Raw genomic sequence first — 598 nt, 5'->3', positions numbered from 1 at the left:
TGGAAAACTAGATAGCAACATGTAAACGAATGAAATCAGAACATTTTCGAACATGATACACAAAAATAAACCCCAAATGGATTAAAAAGCCTAGGTGTACATTAAGCCCAGATATTATAAAAGCACTTAGAGGAAAACATAGGCAAACACACAATACTGATACCAATTGCAGAAATATCTTTTTGGATCTGCCTCCTACAGTAATGAAAATAAAAATAAAAAGAAACAAATGGAACCATATTAAACTTCAAAGCTTTTTCATAGCAAAGGAAACCATAATAGGATGAAAAGACCACTCAGAGAATGGGAGAAAACATTTCCAAATAAAGTGACTGACAAGGGATTAATCTCCAAAATATACAAACAGCTCATGCAGTTCAAATAACCCAACTGAAAAATGGGCAAAAGATTTAGACATTTCTCCAAAAAAGACATCCAGAAGGCCAAAAAGCACATGAAAAGATGTTCAATATCATGAATTATTAAAAAATGAAAATGAAAACTACAATAAGATATAACCTCACACCAATCAGAATGGCTATCATCAAAAAGTCTACAAAAAATAAATGTTGGAGAGGGTGTGGAGAAAGGGGAACTG

At 32.6% G+C, this 598-nt stretch overlaps 1 protein-coding gene across 1 annotated transcript in view; it reads right to left on the bottom strand.

The window, feature by feature from the left end:
- LOC104982815 (oral-facial-digital syndrome 1 protein-like) overlaps positions 1–598 on the bottom strand; it is a gene marked incomplete at both ends in the record, with an annotated part of 15,897 nt that overhangs the window by 1,687 nt on the left and 13,612 nt on the right. The window lies entirely within an intron of this gene.

This window comes from Bison bison, unplaced genomic scaffold (genome assembly GCF_000754665.1).
Source record: "Bison bison bison isolate TAMUID 2011002044 unplaced genomic scaffold, Bison_UMD1.0 scf7180017860638, whole genome shotgun sequence".
Lineage (NCBI taxonomy): Eukaryota > Metazoa > Chordata > Mammalia > Artiodactyla > Bovidae > Bison > Bison bison.
The sequence above is the reverse complement of the archived record's forward strand: the minus strand, read 5'-3'. Positions and strand labels throughout refer to the sequence as shown.